Here is a 23887-nt window from a genome sequence, read left to right as displayed (position 1 = left end):
TCCTGACCCGAGCTCCTGTTTAGAACGATCAGTGCTCAGTAAGTTTGTGTTAGGCAAAGGGCCAAGTACAGTATATACACGTGTATCAGCCGAGGTTTAAAAAAAAAAAAAAAAAATGCGCTGAAAACCCTCACCTCGGCTTATACACGAGTCAATTAAAAACTAAAACCCTCCGATGTCCGAATCCTTGGCGCGGCTCCTGATCTTCCGTGCGGTTCCCAGTGGCTCCTTTTCTCTCTTCTGTCTTGTTTCTTCTCTAGCCGGCAGAGTCGAGTCCATGTGACCTGCTGGAGGGCGCACACTATGCTGGTAGTGTCGCCGCTGATGACGACACTGCCGCATCATAGTGTGCGCCCGCCGGCAGATCGCATGGACGCGACTCTGCCGGCTAGAGAAGAAAGAAGGCATAAGCCGCCGGGGATCGGGAGCCGCGCCGAGGGTCGGGGGTGAGTATTAAGTTTTTTATTTGTAACGCGCTTAGCAGGGGGCTGGCTGGCTGTAAACCACATGGGGGCTGGCTGGCTGTATACCACATGGGGGCTGGCTGTATACCACATGGGGGCTGGCTGGCTGTATACCACACCCTCGGCTTATACTTGAGTCAATAGGTTTTCCCAGTTTTTGGTGGTAAAATTAAGGGTCTCTGCTTATACTCGGGTTGGCTTATATTCGAGTATCTACAGTAATATGCTTTATCCATTGTCTCAGAAAAAAAGAGAAGAGAAACGATACGAGCACCGCGTGTAAATTCAGGATAAATTGTTTTCACTTATTTAACCCCTTAACTACCTGGCCCTTTTTTGCTTTTTCATTTCCATTTTTCACTCCCCACCTTCAAAAATCTGTAACTTTTTTATTTTTACATGTAAAGAGCTTTGTGACGGATTGTTTTCTGCATAACAAATTGCACTTCAAAGTGATGGTATTTAATTTTCCACATCGTGTACTGGAAAGCAGGAAAAAAATTCCAAATGCAGAGCGATCACTCCACTGGAGTGGATTCGTTAATGCGATAATTACATCGTCGGCAAATAGGCCGATCTTGTGGGTCTGAGAGCCCACTTTGATGCCCGAGATCTCACTAGAGGATCTAATAGCTTACGCCAGGGTTCCATGACCAATGTAAAAATCAATGGCGATAGTGGACACCCCTGGCGAGTGCCGTTCGATATAGAAAAGGGTTTAGATGTATAGCCTGCTAAAGATACATAGGCAGATGGTTCCGTATAGAGTGCTAAAATTCCTCTCATTGCTTTTACAGAAAATACAAACTTGCCCAACACCTCTTCAAGGTAGCCCCAGTGCACTCTGTCGAACGACTTCTCCGCATCCAGGGAAAGAAGCAGAGAAGGCGTCCGAGTTTTTCCAACATAATCCACCAGGTCAATAAAGCCGCGTGTCCCGTCTGAGGAGACCCTTCCCCTGACGAAACCCACATGATCGCGACCGGAAGTCGTCATCGGAGCGCAAGAGATGACTGGGAAATGTAGCCGCCTAGCCGCTGGAGAAGACGGACCCAGACCAAAGTAGATCCACGGGAAACCTTCCGACTGAGGTGTAAAAAGGCATCTAGACCCTTCTTGAAACTCTCTGCTGTCCCTGCTGTGACCAGCACCTGAGGCAGGCTATTCCACATATTGACAGTTCTCACAGTAAAAAAAGCCCTGACGCCTCTGGTGATTAAACCTTGTTTTCTCCAGAAGGAGACAGTGCCCCACCCCTTGTCTTTTAATTTTATTTATTTATTATCTGATTTGGGACAAGATAGTTAAAATTATTTTGTTGGGAGTTTTTTTTTTTTTTTTACTTTTTTATGTAGTTGGGCTTTGGGGGCATGTTTATTCATTTTTTAATTTTTTTTACTTAATTTTACTTGGTCCACTATGGGACCGAACAAGCAATCATTAATTTGCTTGTTCATTATAATACCCTGTAATACTGATGTTTTTCATGGGTTAACACATCTGGTCAGAGCGTTTTTCATGGGGATGTCAGCTGTAAGATACTGACAGATGCCGACACACCGTGTTTTCCAATGCCACTAAAGCTCCGATGATGAGCTGCACCGGCATCGGCTCCATGACGTACTATTACTGCACTGAGCGCTAAGAGGTTACATTTAGAAGGTGATGCTCTTGTGCTTTCAGGAGATCTAGTACATGTTCATACTGACCTGGCAGCTCCGTCTCTTCCTTCACGGCCCCGGTGATCAGTATTCCTGCAGGAAACACAGAGACTGAATTCCTTCTTTCCATACAGATAATGAAAGGACGTGTGGATTTAGTCCTGTCTATTACCTGCTGATGTGAGGGGCTGGTGGTCCTCCATCATGACGTCCTTGTACACATCTTTGTGTCCTTCTAAATACTCCCACTCCTCCATGGAGAAATAGACAGCCACATCCTGACACCTTATAGGAACCTGACACACACAATGATCCCGTCATCACCCAGATCCCTTCATAGCGTTACTGTATAATGTCCCAGCATTCCCAGCAGTGTCACCTCTCCAGTCAGCAGCTCCATCATCTTGTGGGTGACTTCTAGGATCTTCTGCTCATTGATGTCATCATGTATCAGGGGGTGAGGTGGAGGAGCCGGGATTGGGCTCAGGGTTCTCCCCCGTCCTTCATACACAGAGGCCTGACAGCGCCCACTAGAGGTCTTCTTCACTACTGTGTAATCCTGGTTATGGAGAGACACAGTGATACATCTCCCTCCATACATTTCCAGAATCTCTCACCTCTCTAGTCCTATCATCTGTTATTCCCATAGATAATGATGTCATGTGACCTCATCACAATCTCTCACCTCTCCAGTAATATAGAAGAGAATCTCTAGGGTGAGCTGGAAGATTCTCTCCACCCTCGTGTCCTTCTCATTTTCCATCTTTGAGGGGCCAATTGAGATTAGTAAAGGATCCTATAATGTAGAAACCTGAATGGAAATAAGATGAGACAAATTCTATCAGCAACTGAAGACATCTTTGGTTATGGACAAGGGTTGCACCGATACCAGAATCATGAGTGTGATACCAGGAGAAGTTACACGATACTTCCAAGAAAAAAACATATTATCTGGATTCAATGTTTAGGGTGCGGTCACATGGGGCGATTACATTGTGTTTAGAAATGCAATGCAAATGTCTGGGGGCTCAGCCCAATCACATATGTGTTTCCAATTATTTGCATTGAATCAGTAACGATCACGGTGAAGGTTTTCCTGGAAATGTTAAAATAAAATGTATAATTTATTTTGTATCTTATACATTTTTATTAAATCAATATAACTGTATGAATGAGCAGATAATGTAGTGATATGTAGAGATGTGAGAAGATGCTTCTCTATATACCAGAGCCTGGAGCTGGTGCCACAGTGTAACTACACTCACCGACCACTTTATTAGGTACACCTGTCCAACTGCTCGTTAACTCTTAATTTCTAATCAGCCAATCACATGGCGGCAGTGCATTTAGGCATGTAGACATGGTCAAGACAATCTCCTGCAGTTCAAACCGAGCATTGTGATTTGAGGCCTTTGAACGTGGCATGGTTGTTGGTGCCAGAAGGGCTGGTCTGAGTATTTCAGAAACTGCTGATCTACTGGGATTTTCATGCACAACCATCTCTAGGGTTTACAGAGAATGGTCCGAAAAAGAAAAAACATCCAGTGAGCGGCAGTTCTGTGGGTGGAAATGCCTTGTTGATGCCAGAGGTCAGAGGAGAATGGGCAGACTGGTTCGAGCTGATAGAAAGGCAACAGTGACTCAAATCGCCACCCGTTACAACCAAGGTAGACAGAAGAGCATCTCTGAACGCACAGTACGTCCAACTTTGAGGCAGATGGGCTACAGCAGCAGAAGACCACACCGGGTGCCACTCCTTTCAGCTAAGAACAGGAAACTGAGGCTACAATTTGCACAAGCTCATCGAAATTGGACAGTAGAAGATTGGAAAAACGTTGCCTGGTCTGAAGAGTCTCGATTTCTGCTGCGACATTCGGATGGTAGGGTCAGAATTTGGCGTCAACAACATGAAAGCATGGATCCATCCTGCCTTGTATCAACGGTTCAGGCTGCTGGTGGTGGTGGTGGTGTCATGGTGTGGGGAATATTTTCTTGGCACTCTTTGGGCCCCTTGGTACCAATTGAGCATCGTTGCAACGCCACAGCCTACCTGAGTATTGTTGCTGACCATGTCCATCCCTTTATGAGCACAATGTACCCTGTAACATCTGATGGCTACTTTCAGCAGGATAATGCGCCATGTCATAAAGCTGGAATCATCTCAGACTGGTTTCTTGAACATGACAATGAGTTCACTTAAATGTACTTAAATGGCGTCCACAGTCACCAGATCTCAATCCAATAGAGCATCTTTGGGATGTGGTGGAACGGGAGATTCGCATCATGGATATGCAGCCGACAAATCTGCGGCAACTGTGTGATGCCATCATGTCAATATGGACCAAAATCTCTGAGGAATGCTTCCAGCACCTTGTTGAATCTATGCCACGAAGAATTGAGGCAGTTCTGAAGGCAAAAGGGGGTCCAACCTGTTACTAGCATGGTGTACCTAATAAAGTGGCCGGTGAGTGTATATGGAAGCTCTAGCGAGATAACATGCTCTCCCTGACAGCCAGTAAGTCCATTGTCCAGTTGATGGATTCGCTGTCCTGTATCTCTATGGCAGGTAGAGAGTGGAGGTTGTGGGGGTCATTTACTAAGGGCCCAAATTGCGGTTTTCCGGCGGGTTACCCGAATTTTTCCGTTTTGCGCCAATTTTCCCTGAATTTCCCTGGGTTTTTGGCGCACGTGATTGGATTGTGGGGCATTGGCGCCGGCGTGCACGTGACGGAAATGGGGGGGGGGGCGTGGCCGTATGAAAACCCGACGGATTCAGAAAAACCGCTGCATTTAAAGAAAAAAAAAGTGTCGCTTCACACGCGCTTACCTTCACCCGGCCTGGCTTGGTGAACTTCAGTGCACTCCGACGGAATTCAGCACAGCAGCGACACCTGGTGGACATCGGGGGAACTACCTTAGTGAATCGCCGGAAGACCCGAATCTTCCACACAGAACGCGCCGCTGGATCGCGAATGGACCGGGTAAGTAAATCTGCCCCTGTGAGTTCAAATTCTCATCTGGACAAAAAGTTATTTAATTGAATAACATGAAATAATTTCAGAGACGTAGAAACACCATAAATGGACACATGATGGTTTTTCCCTGATGACGTGGCTCCTGCTCTGCCGCTGCCCGACACGTCTATACAAAGGATTCCCCGACCCGACGCATCTATACAAAGGATTCCCCGACCCGACGCATCTATACAAAGGATTCCCCGACCCGACGCATCTATACAAAGGATTCCCTGGCCAATCTCCCCTGAAGATAGATACTAGGGGGTATATTTATCAGGGCCTCTGCACCATATCAGCATTGCTAGCACTGTGCATATGAAAAGTCACCGGCTGCATTTATTTCTACGCCAGGCTGGGTCTACAGATAAGCGCTGCGCGAGACCCTGCTGGATACATCAGGAGGCTTCAGCCTCTTAATTTATCGGGCTGTGCACGAGCGCCGGCGTATGATAAATATCCCCCTAGGAGTCTATGCAACAGCACAAGTCATTCAGTACCGAAAATGACTGAGTATGAAATTATCACACAAGTATCGAGGTTTTGATGCGTTGTGCAACCCAATCATGAACTATCTGTTAATAGTACAAAATATTGCCCCACTTTATTGCCCGTCTCTCCTAAATTCCGATTGGAAAACATGGCACACACGTTCTATATTCTTATTTCTCAACAAATTTTTCACATAATTAAGCCTTCACCATAAAGCAACAAATCAGTGAGGATTTTTCACAAGAAACAGATCAAAATTACGACGTTTCGGTCATCCCGACCTTTGTCAAGTTAGATCTGACTGTATGTTGTGTAGTAGGAGGTTTTGGTGAGGCTTCCTAGTGTAAGCGCCCTGTGACGTGAGCGGAGAGTGGGGCTTCGTCACAGACCATTATCCTTCCATAAAATAGCAATCCAAGGACTAATTTTTAAACAAAATAATGTAAATTTGGTATCTCTGTGATTGCATTGTCTAAAGAATAAGGAGAACGTGTCGTATGGACCAAACAGTGAAAGCCGTAAAAGGAAAAAAAATTAGTTTTCTATTCCACCACATATGACTTATTTCACCTTCTCAGTAGATTTCAAAGACTATGACGTGATGCAACTAGGAAGTGAATACTGTGCACAGATAACAAGCATAAAAAGTCATGGCTCCTGGAAAATAAGAAGCAATCCGGAATCGAGAAACATCATACCTGACCTCACAACATCTGCAGTGGCAAAAGAGGGATAGTTGCAGTGTGCTATATAACCCCCCCCCCCACCACCACCAGCCACACCTTTTATCTCGCCCCTTACTCCACCTCCAAACAGTTTAGTGCTGCCCATCTTCCCTTGACAATGATGCTCCCTCATATTCAGCCCCCCCCTCATATTGTAGCTCCACAAAGCAGTGCCCCCCCAGCATCTCCCCTTCATACTGTGCCGCCCCCAGCATCTCCCCTTCATACTGTGCCCCCCCCAGCATCTCCCCTTCATACTGTGCCCCCCCCCAGCATCTCCCCTTCATACTGTGCCCCCCCCCAGCATCTCCCCTTCATACTGTGCCCCCCCCCAGCATCTCCCCTTCATACTGTGCCCCCCCCCAGCATCTCCCCTTCATACTGTGCCCCCCCAGCATCTCCCCTTCATACTGTGCCCCCCCCCAGCATCTCCCCTTCATACTGTGCCCCCCCCAGCATCTCCCCTTCATACTGTGCCCCCCCCCCAGCATCTCCCCTTCATACTGTGCCCCCCCCCAGCATCTCCCCTTCATACTGTGCCCCCCCCAGCATCTCCCCTTCATACTGTGCCCCCCCCCAGCATCTCCCCTTCATACTGTGCCCCCCCCCCAGCATCTCCCCTTCATACTGTGCCCCCCCCAGCATCTCCCCTTCATACTGTGCCCCCCCCAGCATCTCCCCTTCATACTGTGCCCCCCAGCATCTCCCCTTCATACTGTGCCCCCCAGCATCTCCCCTTCATACTGTGCCCCCCCAGCATCTCCCCTTCATACTGTGCCCCCCCAGCATCTCCCCTTCATACTGTGCCCCCCCAGCATCTCCCCTTCATACTGTGCCCCCCCAGCATCTCCCCTTCATACTGTGCCCCCCCAGCATCTCCCCTTCATACTGTGCCGCCCCCAGCATCTCCCCTTCATACTGTGCCCCCCCCCAGCATCTCCCCTTCATACTGTGCCCCCCCCCAGCATCTCCCCTTCATACTGTGCCCCCCCCCAGCATCTCCCCTTCATACTGTGCCCCCCCCCAGCATCTCCCCTTCATACTGTGCCCCCCCCAGCATCTCCCCTTCATACTGTGCCCCCCCAGCATCTCCCCTTCATACTGTGCCCCCCCAGCATCTCCCCTTCATACTGTGCCCCCCCCAGCATCTCCCCTTCATACTGTGCCCCCCCCAGCATCTCCCCTTCATACTGTGCCCCCCAGCATCTCCCCTTCATACTGTGCCCCCCAGCATCTCCCCTTCATACTGTGCCCCCCCAGCATCTCCCCTTCATACTGTGCCCCCCCAGCATCTCCCCTTCATACTGTGCCCCCCCAGCATCTCCCCTTCATACTGTGCCCCCCCCAGCATCTCCCCTTCATACTGTGCCCCCCCCAGCATCTCCCCTTCTTACTGTGCCCCCCCAGCATCTCCCCTTCATACTGTGCCCCCCCAGCATCTCCCCTTCATACTGTGCCCCCCCAGCATCTCCCCTTCATACTGTGCCCCCCCAGCATCTCCCCTTCATACTGTGCCCCCCCAGCATCTCCCCTTCATACTGTGCCCCCCCAGCATCTCCCCTTCATACTGTGCCCCCCCAGCATCTCCCCTTCATACTGTGCCCCCCCAGCATCTCCCCTTCATACTGTGCCCCCCCAGCATCTCCCCTTCATACTGTGCCCCCCCAGCATCTCCCCTTCATACTGTGCCCCCCCAGCATCTCCCCTTCATACTGTGCCCCCCCAGCATCTCCCCTTCATACTGTGCCCCCCCCAGCATCTCCCCTTCATACTGTGCCCCCCCCAGCATCTCCCCTTCATACTGTGCCCCCCAGCATCTCCCCTTCATACTGTGCCCCCCAGCATCTCCCCTTCATACTGTGCCCCCCCAGCATCTCCCCTTCATACTGTGCCCCCCCAGCATCTCCCCTTCATACTGTGCCCCCCCAGCATCTCCCCTTCATACTGTGCCCCCCCAGCATCTCCCCTTCATACTGTGCCCCCCCAGCATCTCCCCTTCATACTGTGCCGCCCCCAGCATCTCCCCTTCATACTGTGCCCACCCCCAGCATCTCCCCTTCATACTGTGCCCCCCCCCAGCATCTCCCCTTCATACTGTGCCCCCCCAGCATCTCCCCTTCATACTGTGCCCCCCCCAGCATCTCCCCTTCATACTGTGCCCCCCCCAGCATCTCCCCTTCTTACTGTGCCCCCCCAGCATCTCCCCTTCATACTGTGCCCCCCCAGCATCTCCCCTTCATACTGTGCCCCCCCAGCATCTCCCCTTCATACTGTGCCCCCCCAGCATCTCCCCTTCATACTGTGCCCCCCCAGCATCTCCCCTTCATACTGTGCCCCCCCAGCATCTCCCCTTCATACTGTGCCCCCCCAGCATCTCCCCTTCATACTGTGCCCCCCCAGCATCTCCCCTTCATACTGTGCCCCCCCAGCATCTCCCCTTCATACTGTGCCCCCCCAGCATCTCCCCTTCATACTGTGCCCCCCCAGCATCTCCCCTTCATACTGTGCCCCCCCAGCATCTCCCCTTCATACTGTGCCCCCCCAGCATCTCCCCTTCATACTGTGCCCCCCCCAGCATCTCCCCTTCATACTGTGCCCCCCCCAGCATCTCCCCTTCATACTGTGCCCCCCCCAGCATCTCCCCTTCATACTGTGTCCCCCCAGCATCTCCCCTTCATACTGTGCCCCCCCAGCATCTCCCCTTCATACTGTGCCCCCCCAGCATCTCCCCTTCATACTGTGCCCCCCCAGCATCTCCCCTTCATACTGTGCCCCCCAGCATCTCCCCTTCATACTGTGCCCCCCCCCCCAGCATCTCCCCTTCATACTGTGCCCCCCCAGCATCTCCCCTTCATACTGTGCCCCCCCAGCATCTCCCCTTCTTACTGTGCCCCCCCAGCATCTCCCCTTCATACTGTGCCCCCCCCCAGCATCTCCCCTTCATACTGTGCCCCCCCAGCATCTCCCCTTCATACTGTGCCCCCCCAGCATCTCCCCTTCATACTGTGCCCCCCCCCAGCATCTCCCCTTCATACTGTGTCCCCCCAGCATCTCCCCTTCTTACTGTGCCCCCCCAGCATCTCCCCTTCATACTGTGCCCCACCAGTTGTCTCCAGTGCAGAAGTCTGTGAGGAGCTGGAAAGCACAGAAGCGCAGTGTCCCCCTCCCTCTCCGTCCCGTATATCCACCATCTCCTGTACAGGAGTCTGGGAGGAGATTACATGGTGACAGCCGCCGCCGTTCTCTTCTTATGGGCCCGGTCACCCCCTCCCCGTATCCCTGTAACCCTGATAGAAGAGCCGCGACCCCTCACCTCCTCCTGCACAGCCGCCTCCACATACAGGACCTGTGGTGATGTCATAGTCATGTGACCAGCCCCGGGTGTGGGAGGAGCCATGGGGTCACATGTCCAGGTCTGACAGGATTCTCTGCTCAGAGGGTTCAGCGTTACCTCAGGATGTACAGAGAGTTTGCAGCAGAGCTGTGTGTGTGTATAATGTGTGTATAGCAGTGCTGTGTGTGTATAATGTGTGTATAGCGGAGCTGTGTGTGTGTATAATGTGTGTATAGCGGGGCTGTGTGTGTATAATGTGTGTATAGCGGAGCTGTGTGTGTCTAATGTGTGTATAGCGGAGCTGTGTGTGTGTATAATGTGTGTATAGTGGAGCTGTGTGTGTCTAATGTGTGTATAGCGGAGCTGTGTGTGTGTCTAATGTGTGTATAGCGGAGCTGTGTGTGTGTATAATGTGTGTATAGCGGAGCTGTGTGTGTGTATAATGTGTGTATAGCGGAGCTGTGTGTGTTTATAATGTGTGTGTATAGCGGAGCTGTGTGTATAATGTGTGTATAGCAGGGCTGTTTGTGTGTATAATGTGTGTATAGCGGAGCTGTGTGTGTATAATGTGTGTATAGAAGAGCTGTGTGTGTATAATGTGTGTATAGCGGAGCTGTGTGTGTATAATGTGTGTATAGCGGAGCTGTGTGTGTATAATATGTGTATAGCGGTGCTGTGTGTGTGTCTAATGTGTGTATAGCGGAGCTGTGTGTGTGTATAATGTGTGTATAGCGGAGCTGTGTGTGTGTATAATGTGTGTATAGCGGTGCTGTGTGTGTGTATAATGTGTGTATAGCGGAGCTGTGTGTGTATAATGTGTGTATAGCGGAGCTGTGTGTGTATAATGTGTGTATAGCAGAGCTGTGTGTGTATAATATGTGTATAGCGGAGCTGTGTGTGTATAGTAGAGCTGTGTGTGTGTATAATGTGTGTATAGCGGAGCTGTGTGTGTGTATAATGTGTGTATAGCGGGGCTGTGTGTATGTATAATGTGTGTATAGCAGAGCTGTGTGTGTATAATGTGTGTATAGCGGTCTGTGTGTGTATAATGTGTGTATAGCGGAGCTGTGTGTGTATAATGTGTGTATAGCGGAGCTGTGTGTGTATAATGTGTGTATAGCGGAGCTGTGTGTGTGTGTATAATGTGTGTATAGAGGAGCTGTGTGTGTATAATGTGTGTATAGCGGAGCAGTGTGTGTATAATGTGTGTATAGCAGAGCTGTGTGTGTATAATGTGTGTATAGCGGGTCTGTGTGTGTATAATTGTGTATAGCGGAGCTGTGTGTGTATAATGTGTGTATAGCGGAGCTGTGTGTGTATAATGTGTGTATAGTGGAGCTGTGTGTGTGTATAATGTGTGTATAGAGGAGCTGTGTGTGTATAATGTGTGTATAGCGGAGCTGTGTGTGTATAATGTGTGTATAGCGGAGCTGTGTGTGTATAGCGGAGCTGTGTGTGTATAATGTGTGTATAGCGGAGCTGTGTGTGTATAATGTGTGTATAGCAGAGCTGTGTGTGTGTATATAATGTGTGTATAGCGGAGCTGTGTGTGTATAATGTGTGTATAGCAGAGCTGTGTGTGTATAATGTGTGTATAGCAGAGCTGTGTGTGTATAATGTGTGTATAGTGGAGCTGTGTGTGTGTATAATGTGTGTATAGAGGAGCTGTGTGTGTATAATGTGTGTATAGCGGAGCTGTGTGTGTATAATGTGTGTATAGCGGAGCTGTGTGTGTATAGCGGAGCTGTGTGTGTATAATGTGTGTATAGCGGAGCTGTGTGTGTATAATGTGTGTATAGCAGAGCTGTGTGTGTGTATATAATGTGTGTATAGCGGAGCTGTGTGTGTATAATGTGTGTATAGCAGAGCTGTGTGTGTATAATGTGTGTATAGCAGAGCTGTGTGTGTATAATGTGTGTATAGCAGAGCTGTGTGTGTATAATATGTGTATAGCGGTGCTGTGTGTGTGTATAATGTGTGTATAGCAGAGCTGTGTGTGTATAATGTGTGTATAGCGGAGCTGTGTGTGTATAATGTGTGTATAGCGGAGCTGTGTGTGTATAATATGTGTATAGCGGTGCTGTGTGTGTGTATAATGTGTGTATAGCGGAGCTGTGTGTGTATAATGTGTGTATAGCAGAGCTGTGTGTGTATAATATGTGTATAGCGGAGCTGTGTGTGTATAGTAGAGCTGTGTGTGTGTATAATGTGTGTATAGCGGAGCTGTGTGTGTATAATGTGTGTATAGCGGAGCTGTGTGTGTATAATGTGTGTATAGCAGAGCTGTGTGTGTATAATGTGTGTATAGCGGAGCTGTGTGTGTATAATGTGTGTATAGCAGAGCTGTGTGTGTGTATAATGTGCGTATAATGTGTGTATAATGTGTGTATAATGTGTGTATAGCGGAGCTGTGTGTGTGTATAATGTGTGTATAGCGGAGCTGTGTGTGTGTATAATGTGTGTATAGAGGAGCTGTGTGTGTATAATGTGTGTATAGCGGAGCAGTGTGTGTATAATGTGTGTATAGCAGAGCTGTGTGTGTATAATGTGTGTATAGCGGGGCTGTGTGTGTATAATTGTGTATAGCGGAGCTGTGTGTGTATAATGTGTGTATAGCGGAGCTGTGTGTGTATAATGTGTGTATAGCGGAGCTGTGTGTGTATAGCGGAGCTGTGTGTGTATAATGTGTGTATAGCGGAGCTGTGTGTGTATAGAGGAGCTGTGTTTGTATACTGTGTGTATAGCGGAGCAGTGTGTGTATAATGTGTGTATAGCGGAGCTGTGTGTGTGTATAATGTGTGTATAGCGGGGCTGTGTGTGTGTATAGTGTGTGTATAGCGGGGCTGTGTGTGTGTATAGTGTGTGTATAGCGGGGCTGTGTGTGTGTATAGTGTGTGTATAGCGGGGCTGTGTGTGTGTATAATGTGTGTATAGCGGAGCTGTGTGTGTGTATAATGTGTGTATAGCGGAGCTGTGTGTGTGTATAATGTGTGTATAGCGGAGCTGTGTGTGTGTATAATGTGTGTATAGCGGAGCTGTGTGTGTGTATAATGTGTGTATAGCGGAGCTGTGTGTGTATAATGTGTGTATAGCGGAGCTGTGTGTGTGTGTGTGTGTATAATGTTTGTATAGCAGAGCTGTGTGTGTGTATAATGTGTGTATAATGTGTGTATAGAGGAGCTGTGTGTGTATAATGTGTATAGCGGAGCTGTGTGTGTATAATGTGTGTATAGCAGAGCTGTGTGTGTATAATGTGTGTATAGCGGAGCTGTGTGCGTGTATAATGTGTGTATAGCGGAGCTGTGTGCGTGTATAATGTGTGTATAGCGGAGCTGTGTGTGTATAATGTGTGTATAGCGGAGCTGTGTGTGTATAATGTGTGTATAGCGGGGCTGTGTGTGTATAATGTGTGTATAGCGGAGCTGTGTGTGTATAATGTGTGTATAGCGGAGCTGTGTGTGTATAATGTGTGTATAGCGGAGCTGTGTGTGTGTATAATGTGTGTATAGCGGGGCTGTGTGTGTGTATAATGTGTGTATAGCGGGGCTGTGTGTGTGTATAATGTGTGTATAGCGGAGCTGTGTGTGTATAATGTGTGTATAGCGGAGCTGTGTGTGTGTATAATGTGTGTATAGCGGAGCTGTGTGTGTATAATGTTTGTATAGCAGAGCTGTGTGTGTATAGCAGAGCTGTGTGTGTGTATAATGTGTGTATAGCGGGGCTGTGTGTGTATAATGTGTGTATAACAGAGCTGTGTGTGTATAATGTGTGTATAGCGGAGCTGTGTGTGTGTATAATTTGTGTATAGCGGAGCTGTGTGTGTGTATAATGTGTGTATAGCGGAGCTGTGTGTGTGAATAATGTGTGTATAGCGGAGCTGTGTGTGTGTATAATGTGTGTATAGCGGAGCTGTGTGTGTGTATAATGTGTGTATAGCGGAGCTGTGTGTGTGTATAATGTGTGTATAGCGGCGCTGTGTGTGTATAATGTGTGTATAGCGGTGCTGTGTGTGTGTATAATGTGTGTATAGAGGAGCTGTGTGTGTATAATGTGTATAGCGGAGCTGTGTGTGTATAATGTGTGTATAGCAGAGCTGTGTGTGTATAATGTGTGTATAGCAGAGCTGTGTGTGTATAATGTGTGTATAGCGGAGCTGTGTGTGTGTATAATGTGTGTATAGCGGAGCTGTGTGTGTGTATAATGTGTGTATAGCAGAGCTGTGTGTGTGTATAATGTGTGTATAGAGGAGCTGTGTGTGTGTATAGCGGAGCAGTGTGTGTGTATAATGTGTGTATAGCGGAGCAGTGTGTGTGTATAATGTGTGTATAGCGGAGCAGTGTGTGTGTATAGCGGAGCAGTGTGTGTGTATAATGTGTGTATAGCGGAGCAGTGTGTGTGTATAATGTGTGTATAGCGGGGCTGTGTGTGTGTATAATGTGTGTATAGCGGGGCTGTGTGTGTGTATAATGTGTGTATAGCGGGGCTGTGTGTGTGTATAATGTGTGTATAGCGGGGCTGTGTGTGTGTATAATGTGTGTATAGCGGGGCTGTGTGTGTGTATAATGTGTGTATAGCGGGGCTGTGTGTGTGTATAATGTGTGTATAGCGGGGCTGTGTGTGTGTATAATGTGTGTATAGCGGGGCTGTGTGTGTGCATAATGTGTGTATAGCGGGGCTGTGTGTGTGCATAATGTGTGTATAGCGGGGCTGTGTGTGTGTATAATGTGTGTATAGCGGGGCTGTGTGTGTGTATAATGTGTGTATAGCGGGGCTGTGTGTGTGTATAATGTGTGTATAGCGGGGCTGTGTGTGTGTATAATGTGTGTATAGCGGGGCTGTGTGTGTGTATAATGTGTGTATAGCGGGGCTGTGTGTGTGTATAATGTGTGTATAGCGGGGCTGTGTGTGTGTATAATGTGTGTATAGCGGGGCTGTGTGTGTGTATAATGTGTGTATAGCGGGGCTGTGTGTGTGCATAATGTGTGTATAGCGGGGCTGTGTGTGTGTATAATGTGTGTATAGCGGGGCTGTGTGTGTGTATAATGTGTGTATAGCGGGGCTGTGTGTGTGTATAATGTGTGTATAGCGGGGCTGTGTGTGTGTATAATGTGTGTATAGCGGGGCTGTGTGTGTATAATGTGTGTATAGGGGGGCTGTGTGTGTGTATAGCGGGGCTGTGTGTGTGTGTATAATGTGTGTATAGCGGGGCTGTGTGTGTGTGTATAATGTGTGTATAGCGGGGCTGTGTGTGTGTGTATAATGTGTGTATAGCGGGGCTGTGTGTGTGTGTATATAATGTGTGTATACCGGAGCTGTGTGTGTGTGTGTGTATATAATGTGTGTATACCGGAGCTGTGTGTGTGTGTATAATGTGTGTATACCGGAGCTGTGTGTGTGTGTGTGTATAATGTGTGTATACCGGAGCTGTGTGTGTGTATAATGTGTGTATACCGGAGCTGTGTGTGTGTGTGTGTATAATGTGTGTATACCGGAGCTGTGTGTGTGTGTATAATGTGTGTAAAGCGGAGCTGTGTGTATAATGTGCAGTGCTGTATACTTCTTTGCCACAAATGATGTTGCTACTATATATTGCAGTAGAAGCCGCATCACCCATGCGTTTGCCTTGTGTTTTGAAGTGCATTGGGCAAAATGCATCATCACATGTCAATTTCCCCAGCACCTCCACAGCGACACACAAGGAGTGTTCCCCTGCCCCTCCTAGGACAGATAATAAATTTGAAGAATGCACACATGGGAAAGCGGCCTGTTCCGGTATTTTTTGGCATAAGTCCCCACAGGCAGGGCAGCCCGGACACTTCTCTGCGGCTGCAACTGAGCCGTGGGCATAGGATCGAAAAAAGCGCAAACACATGCTGGAAGGATTCCCTGTTGGTCAAGGCATCATTTTCCTCCCAAGCATTACATGGGATAAACGGTATTTGCCGTTCTGGTGACCATTTATTGGAGGCTCGAATGGGGGTAGAGCTTAGCGGAGGTGTGTTGGTTTTTGTGCTAAATTCAAAAGATTTAAACTCCCCTCAGACTGTCATTCAGTGCAGTGGTGTCTGCTGTGTCAGTCTGATCATGTCTGCTCCTCTAGACCCCTTTGAGCTCTCCATGTCTAAAGATCCTGAAGTACCCCTTGGTCCGGTCAGTCCCTCCTCTTGAGGGTCCTGTATCATTCATGTTTGCGGTTTAATATTCTAAAAGTATGTTATGGTGAAATTGGCATTGGTGGGACTCAAGATCCGGAGAGAACATCATAATGTCGTCAAGATAGACCACAACACATGTATATAGCAGACCCCTGAAGATGTCGTTGATGAATTCTTGGAAAACGTCTGGTGCGTTGCACAGTCTGAACGGCGTTACCAGATACTCAAAATGTCCATCGCGGGTATTAAAGGCAGTCTTCACCCTTGCAAATACAGATGAGGTTGTAGGCCTCACGAAGGTCCAGTTTGGAGAAGTTCTTGGCTCCACGCAGGCGGTCAAAGAGCTCCGTGATCAATGGCAAAGGATAGCGGTTCTTAACTGTGACCTTATTAAGACCGTGATAATCAATACATGGACGGAGTGACCCATGATTCTTGGTCACAAAGAAGAAGCCTGCACCAGCCGGAGAATAGAACCTCTGCAGGTTCTCTTTGATATAGTCCGACATAGCTGCAGTCTCAGGCATAGAAAAGGGGGTACACCCAATCCCGGGGAGGAGATGCCCGAGGCATCAGATCAATGGGGCAGTCAGAGGTTTGTTGCGGTGGCATAGTCTCTTGCTCTCTTCTGGAAAAATACGTCAGCAAAGTCCTAATAGCAAGCTTGAAGACCAGCTAGAGACTTGGGAGCTACAGAAGAGGCCCTGACAGGTACTGGATGAGGAACCACCTTGCAAAGAAACTGGCACAGTGGCGTAACAACCACCGTAGCAGCCGTAGCAGTTGCTACGGGGCCCGTGAGGTTAAGGGGCCCGGGGATGCAGGGACTCCGTGTGTCCTTGTAGTGCCTGCCGGATTGTGTCCCCGGGCCCCTACCTCTGTGTCCACTCCTTAACCCGCCCCCTCCGTGAGCCGGCCGCCTGCCCCCTGGCACAGATGACCGACCGCCCCCTGGCACAAGTGACCTCCCCCCCCATCCCCCTGGATGCTGGAGCCGACCGCTGACATAGCGGACGGATGCCTCTCCTCCCCACTCGCCCAGTCTACAGCGCCCCCCCTTCCCCCGGGCAAAACAATTAACCGTCCAACTCACCAAACAAGAACCTGCCCGCACAATCCCCTGCGCGGCCGAACAAGCTGCCGCCCGTCTCCAATCCCTCCCTCACGCAACACCCCCCCCGCGCGGCCGAACAAGCAAATGCTGCCCGCGCGGCAGAATTGGCACCCGCCTGACTTCCATCAAGCCCCCTCCCCCACGCCAGCGAGCCAGCAAACAAGCACCCGTCAACACCCCCCCCCCCCTTCCCGGCCCGCAGACGAACCTGTCCCATCACCGACCTACCCGCCAGAACACCCACCTGAACACCCGTCTCAAGCCACGGCTGGGTGGCCACCCATACAGCCCCAAAACATCCGAAAAGGTAAGTATATACATGTATTTATCTGTGTGTGTATATATGCATATACTATGTATATGTATATATACTGTGTATATATGTATATATTGCGTATTATTGTATATATGCATATACTGTGTATATATGTATATCTGTGTATGTATGCATCTACTGTGTATATATGTATATCTGTGTATATATGCATATACTGTGTATATATGTATATCTGTGTATATATGCATATATTGTGTATATGTGTATGTCTGTGTATATATGCATATATTGTGTATATGTGTATATATTGTGTATATGTGTATATACTGTGTATTATTGTATATATGCATATATTGTGTATTATTGTATATATTGTATATTATTGTATATATGTATATACTGTGTATAATCACGAAAACAGGCAGCATTCAAAAACGTCCAGCATTAGGTGAAAAAAATGTTCTTTTTTATTCCATATTCAAAAAGTACAACAAAGTACAGCGACTTTTTGGCTCGCTAGGAGCCTTTTTCAAACATGGAATAAAGAAGAACATTTTTTTCACCTAATACTGGGCGTCTTGGAGTAGTGCTGCCTGTATTCGTGATTATATATTGTGTGTGCTGTTTGTATTTTCCTTGAGTATATACTGTGTATATATATGTACATACTGTGTATATGTGTATATATGCATCTACTGTATTTCTACACACACATATTTATATAAACATATATATGTGCACATTTAAATATATGCACATATATGATGTGTGTGTTTTTGTATATGCTGTGTATATGGTATGTATGTATATGCTCTATATACTGAATGTGTGTGTGCATTTCCCGTATGTGTGTATATATGCTGTATGTGTGTATATTCTGTATGTATATGCCACATGTGTGTATATGGCGTATTTATACCGCATGTATGTGTATATATGGTCAGTGTATACGGTGTGTTTCATATATATATATATATATATATATATATATATATATATATATATATATATATATATATATATATATATATATAATGTGTATGCAGTATGTGTGATGTATATATACAGTATGTGTGTATATACTTTATGAGTTTGTATATACAGTGTAACAGTGCATAAATGTGTGTGTATAAGTGTATACTTGTATGTATATAGGGGCGAGTATATGAGTGTAGAAATTTATGTGTGTGTGTATATAAGTATATAAATGTATGTATATAGTGTAGAAATGTGTTTAATTGTATAAACATGTCTGTATAAGAGTACATTCACAAGAACGTGTGAGGGTCGTATATCTGGCTGCAAATTTGCTGCCGGATATACTTGCCCCATATGCGTCTATAGCACCTGGGCTCGGTACAGTGAGCACAACGAGTACTCACTGTTTCGAGCTGTGGCCACAAAGGAAAGAGAGCGTATCTATGGCTGTTAGAACGACCATGTGGCTCTATTCTCTATGGAGAGGGGAGAGGTGAGACGTGATCACCTCTTCTCCTCTACAGCGCGCCAGATATGTGCCTGCCACGCTATAGCCGGCCGCGCACACGTTTATGTGAATGCAGCCTAAATATGTATATATTTTGGGGGTGGAAGGGGGGCCCAATGTAGAAATCTGCTATGGGGCCCAGCCTCTTCTAGTTACGCCCCTGAACTGGCAATCTGGTCCCCAATGAACGACTGGTGTGTGGAGCTGCAACCACAGAAGGCCCAGCAGGAGGGACGAGGTGGAACGAGGCAGCACATAGAATGATAGTCTCTCTTTATGTAGAGCTTCTTGAGGCGGACCACTGTCCAGGAAAGCAGAAACCTGAAACTGGCTACCAGTGCCGAAGATGAGGAGCACGGGAATGTTCAGCAGGTGTGGAGAAGCTTTGCTCTCACCTAGCGAAGCTTCTCTCAAGAACCTGATAGGGATTTTTATGCAGGGCCCCAACAGCCCTCTTGACTTTTGTAAGGTGAGTCCTAATTAACCCTTTCATGATTGAACATAAAAACTAAGACACGTCAATCTCTTAGTGTATGTCAAGATCTTCTCCCGTTTAATATCTCAAAATGCATAATATCACAGACAGAAGAGTAGGCGTGAATAGTATACTGTAAAGTTATTGGTCATCAGCACATTCTGGGGAAATTAAATTAATTAATTGTGCTCAGTTCTCAGAGACCTTGTACACAGATATTGTTTATACTAATTTCCTGAGAAAGAGATTCTGGCTCCAGAATCCTAATATCATGCAGCATCGAGGACAGACTGGCTTATCATTAAATGTCAAAGGGTATTAGTTGACAGGCGAGAAAACAGGTTACATAAAATGAAGCTTGAATCATGACATTAACTTGACAATGGTCAGGGAACATGGCCACTGTATCTAAGATGGCGGACAGTAGTTAAGATGGCGTCCGAAACAAGTGCGATCTCCTTAACAAAACTGAAACGCAGGTTCAGCAGTGTGGTCTCAGCTGAAGACGCCTGTGCAGGTTTCTCAAAAATTTGCCGGAATGCTGTGAGAGTAGCCGTGACCAGATCACCCCTATCCCAGAGAGGAGTAGCCCAGGCCAGGGCCTTCCCAGAGAGGAGACTGATGATGAATGCCACCTTAGACCATTCTGTGACAAATTGAGACGGCATAAGTTCGATGTGCAGGGAGCACTGGGTGATAAAGCCCATGCACAACTTGACGTCTCCATCATACTTTGATAGCATCAAGAGTCTCAGCCTAGGTTCAGCGGCAGACAGGCTAACCAGAGTAGCAGGAGGAGCCACAGGAGCTTGACGCTGTTGGTGAGTAGCCATCAGTTGCTGCAACATGGCAGTGACTTGACCAAGCTGTTCTCCCTGTACGGCAATCAGCTTGGACTGCTGGACCACAACGGTAGTAAGATGAGCCAGTTTAGACAGCTGGACCTTGGCGGGGTCCATGGCCAGATCTTACTGTCAAGATTCAGGGGTAGTGGACCCACTGGACCACTGTGTACAATGAAGTAAGCCGACACCTAGGACTGGAGTCTAAGTAGCACCTGGTCTTCACCAGAGCCTGCCGCAAAGCGTGTTGGATTTGCTGCGGCATGGTACTACCAGGTCGTTCCACAGGTGCGACTTTGTCCACCGTAGCAGCCAAGGCAAGGTACAGAGTCAGAAGGCAAGTTGGTGGTCGGGGAAAGGCAGGAGGTCAAGACAGGGGGCTCAGAGGCAGAGCAGAAGGTCAGGGCTGGCAGTGGTGGAGTGTAAACGGGAACAGGTCTGGGGTCACAACGGGAGATCAATACACAGATATATGGAAAAGGAGCAAAATTTATCTTGGGCGTATAGGGTGTTAGTGCCGGGTCTGTTCTGTGATGTCACGGCCCAACACCGGCACCATGGAGAACCGATGTCCCGAAATAGAAAGGTGACGCGTCAGAAGAAGTACCCTTAATGACCGCCGTAGAATCCCGATAGGGCGATCATTAAGGGGTTCAGTTAGCAGATTGTTCGCTGGTAAAAAGGTTCATCAACGGGACCTATATAGTCCATCCCTTTTCCTGTAAGGCCCCTTACTGTAGAATATTAGAAGATTGTATTATCTTCCATCTTTTTTGCCCAAGGTTGTGTCAAAATTCCACTGCCAGCAAGAGGTATGTCGTATTTCCTATGTTAGATGTATGTAGGTGTATTTTATTATACTTGCAGCAGACAGAGGAATTTAGGGGCTCTGACTGTCTCCTTGTACAATTCAGGTGGCCTGACAAGGGTTGAGCGGTGAGCAAATTTACGATTACCCACTGGATTAAGATGGCAATTTCCTAATGTTATCACCACCTGGGATTGCCAAAATACCATTTTCAAACACTATAAATTAGATATTTCAACAAATCAGGACTTATCTTTTGGCCGCAGAGTGCTGTCTGAGGTTGTCCTCCCCTGATTACGCTGTTATTCCTCCTGGTGTCGCTGTGGAGGCGGGGGGGGGGGGCACTGGAGAAGAAAATTATACTTACCGGTAATTGGATTTCCCCCTTAGCCTCCACAGCGGTAAGTTTTTGATTTCCACCCTGTACATAAGATGTATTCATTATAATTGGTGGTTGAGTGATTATGAATATTGTTTTTCATTGTAAAGCTATGTCTTCTGTTAATAGATTATGGTTTGTTTTCATCCTAGAAGGTACTCGGTTATTAAAACTGAAGGTAAGAGAGGGTCTTGGAATTTAAAGGGCGTTCTTCAGATTTGTTTCCTGTCCTGGGGGCGGGGGAACAATCCTTGTGTGCTACTGTGGAGGCTAAGCGGGAAATTCAATTACTGGTAAGTGTAATTTTCATCTTTTCTTAGTAGCAACAGCAGCGTGTGGTGTGTGATATTGTTAGTCATCACTACTAATGTTAAAGGGCACCTGTCATCAGGTCTCTGTAACTAATTCTGTTACCACTACATGTTAGAACAGCTCACAAGGATTCCATCCCAGCCTTTATCTAGTTAATTCATACATGAATCTAATTGATTCTAAAATCATTAATTCTAAAATATTTTCTTTATTATGTAAATGAGCCTGGGCACATGGAGAGAGAAAGTGATGTGCCCCCCCCCCCGTTACCCCTCCCCTCTCCTTGCCCTGCCCATGTCTGTGTATAATGTATAGTAAAGCATTGCTAGTGCTTGTGCTTTATCTGCTGCCTGTGAGAGACACAAATATCAGCTACACAAGTACCTGACATGTTCTGCTATACATATGTGTGATACACAGACATCGGCTACACAAGTACCTGACATGGTGTGTTCTGCTATACACATGTGAGAGACACAGACATCAGTTACACAAGTACCTGCATGGTGTGTTCTGCTATACACGTGAGAGACACAGACATCAGTTACACAAGTACCTGACATGCGGTGTTCTGCTATACACATGTGAGAGACACAGATATCAGCTACAGAAGTACCTGACATGCTGTGTTATACTATACACATGTGAGAGACACAGACATCAGCTACACAAGTACCTGACATGCTGTGTTATACTATACACATGTGAGAGACACAGACATCAGCTACACAAGTACTTGACATGCTGTGTTATACTATACACACGTGAGAGACACAGATATCAGCTACACAAGTACCTGACATGCTGGGTTCTCCTATACACATGTGAGAGACACAGACATCAGCTACCCAAGTACCTGACATGTTGTGTTCTCCTATACACATGTGAGAGACACAAACATCAGCTACACAAGTACCTGACATGCTCTCTCCTCCTATACACATGTGAGAGACACAGACATCAGCTACACATGTACCTGACATGTCTCTCCTCCTATACACATGAGAGACACAGACATCAGCTACACAAGTGGATAAAATACAGGCAGTCCCCGGGTTACATACAAGATAGGGTCTGGAGGTTTGTTCTTAAGTTGAATTTGTATGTAAGTCGAAACTGTATATTTTATAATGGAAGTTCTAGAAAAAAATTTTTCTTTTGCCCCAGTGACAATTGGAGTTTCAAAATTTTTGCTGTAATGGGACCAAGAATTATCAATAAAGCTTCATTACAGACATCTTACAGCTGATCATTGCAGTCTGGGACTATAGTAAAGCATCCAGAGAGCTTCACCAGAGGTCACAGTGGGCAGAGGGGTCCGTCTGTAACTATGGGTTGTCTGTAAGTCGGGTGTCCTTAAGTAGGGGACCGCCTGTACTTAGTGGCACTTATTCGACTTTTATAACCGTACTTATGTGCTACCACCTTGACCCTTAAACACCGAAAAGGGAAAAAAAGGAATTATTTCGTAAAAATTGATATATAGGTGGGCACTAATGAGAATCGGTTCCAGATTTCTTAATATGGTAACTTTAATTTATATAGTCCAATGACATACAAATAGATACATATAAGTTAGACCTACAGACGTCTGTAAAGAAAAATTGGTCTTTATAACAAAACAACAGCTAGCTAAAAATAAAATAAAAATTTCTGATGATCTAATGATACGTCAAATAGATGTATTATAAAAAGAAGGATTTTCTGTCATAAAAGTTCATATGTCATATGAAAAAAGGTGGGTATCCAGGAGGTATTCTTTAAAGCTGACAGGATATAGGGCCCTATACCTGCAGTATATGTAGCTAAAAATAGGATCGGCCCAGAAAAATAGCAGATAACGTTATAAAGTCAGGCACTCACGGTTTGTCGGTTCTGGCTTATTCTTGTATTATACCAAAATTTCTCCGTGTCGGAGGGCAACAAAAGGTTTTGTAAGTTATGTTTGCTCTGTCTTCTCCACCGCCACGTGTGTTGCGCAATGGCGTTCAAGACGCCTGCTTTGGCGCGAGTCCTGCTCCAGATGACAAGGTTTCTCCGTTTGGCCGTCCCGTCTCCTCTCCTCGCAGGCTGATGGCTCCTTTCACGTTAAGTCACGGTAAGTGTTTGTTACAGACAGCGGGATGCGTCCATCCCTTGGCGATGGAGTTTGCGGCAAAGAATAGTTCCGTTGCAGGTTTCTTGTTGTGAGAGCAATCTTTTCGGTCGCTTGTGAGTGCTTTCTTCGTGAGTGGCAGTCAAATGGGTCTCGATCCTGTAGTTTGTGGCTATTATGGCTAGACGTGTTTCAGAGCAAGAAGCCCTTTCCTCAGTAGCCTTTGTAGACCTCCTTGTTATTTCCTTTATTTT

General features: G+C 47.1%; 1 protein-coding gene across 1 annotated transcript in view; it reads right to left on the bottom strand.

Moving 5' to 3' along the window:
• The window catches only part of LOC140066004 (uncharacterized), a 65513-nt gene that overhangs the window by 2842 nt on the left and 38784 nt on the right, over positions 1-23887 (bottom strand).

Source organism: Engystomops pustulosus, chromosome 6, assembly GCF_040894005.1.
Source record: "Engystomops pustulosus chromosome 6, aEngPut4.maternal, whole genome shotgun sequence".
Lineage (NCBI taxonomy): Eukaryota > Metazoa > Chordata > Amphibia > Anura > Leptodactylidae > Engystomops > Engystomops pustulosus.
The sequence above is the reverse complement of the archived record's forward strand: the minus strand, read 5'-3'. Positions and strand labels throughout refer to the sequence as shown.